We start from the raw sequence: 1,111 nt of genomic DNA on the forward strand, positions 1-1,111 counted from the left end.
GGGGGGGGGGGGTATCCCCGCAGACTGCAGTGGGCGAGCAGGGCGCAGACCCAGTGCCACGCCGGGGCGCGGGCAGGGATGGGGAGCAGGGCCCCTGGGGAGGTTTCCCGGGCAGGGGTAGCCATAGCAACCGGCCCTCCATCCCTCTGCCGCGGTCCAGCCACCGCAGCCAGGCGCTGGATGTGCCCCCGCGCCTTCCTGCCCTCGCCTCGCACGGCCCGGCTGCCCCAGCCCAGTCCGGCCCCGCTCGCACGGCTTTGTTAGCGGCTCGCGGCTGCAGGGAAGGGAGCCGGAGGGAGGCGCGGGGAGCAAGGGCTGGGGCTGCACCAAAACCCCCGCTCCCCTGGGGTTTGTATTGCAATGCACCGTGCACGCAGCCCCACCTGCCCTGCCCTGCCCTGCCCTGCCCTGCCCCGCGCCGCGCCGCGCCGCGCCGCGCCTTACCTGCAGCGCGCGGACATCGCGAGCCGCCCGCCCGCCACGGCGCCCTGCCCACAATGGGAACCGGCACCGCGCGCCCCTACCCAGCCCGCAGGTGACATCATCCCCGCCCCGCCTGATAGGGTACAATGTGCGCCGTACTGCGCAGGCGCGGCTCCTCCGCACCCCCCCACCTCGGAGATGACGGCGCGCGGCCTGCTGGGAGTGGTAGTTCGGAGGCGGCATTGCTGCCCGCCGCCGCCCTGGAGGCGCGGACTACATTTCCCGCCCGCCCCTGAGGCGGGGCAGAGACGGCCGCGACCAGCTGCACCTGGCGGCCCCTGTGGGGTGGGAGATAGGGGTGCAGCGCCAGGGGGCGGGGCGCGCGGACACACACAGAGACAGACACACACACACACGTAATCTATATATCTATACATATACATACATATATACAGGAGACAGGGACAACCCTGAGGCTGCAATGATCTCTATATATAGATATGTAGGGAAATCTTCATGCCTCACACACACACACACACACACACACGTTTATACACACGCACACACACATATATGCCTATACATATACACACACAAATATATATATACAGTACATACATATATACTTATTTTTATATCTATAAGGACTGTTGCAGCCTCAGGCTTGTCCCTGTTCCTTGGTGAGGAG

At 65.3% G+C, this 1,111-nt stretch overlaps 1 protein-coding gene across 1 annotated transcript in view; it reads right to left on the reverse strand.

Moving 5' to 3' along the window:
- DAAM1 (dishevelled associated activator of morphogenesis 1) overlaps positions 1–542 on the reverse strand; it is a 221,469-nt gene extending 220,927 nt beyond the window's left edge. Inside the window, exon 1 of the mRNA XM_019518393.1 lies at positions 445–542. The gene's annotated coding sequence lies outside the window, so the exon portion shown is untranslated. The remainder of the gene's footprint in view (positions 1–444) is intronic.
- Positions 543–1,111: the final 569 nt, after the last annotated feature.

The sequence above is a fragment of the Gavialis gangeticus genome, unplaced genomic scaffold, assembly GCF_001723915.1.
Source record: "Gavialis gangeticus isolate Ggan-Ray unplaced genomic scaffold, GavGan_comp1, whole genome shotgun sequence".
Lineage (NCBI taxonomy): Eukaryota > Metazoa > Chordata > Crocodylia > Gavialidae > Gavialis > Gavialis gangeticus.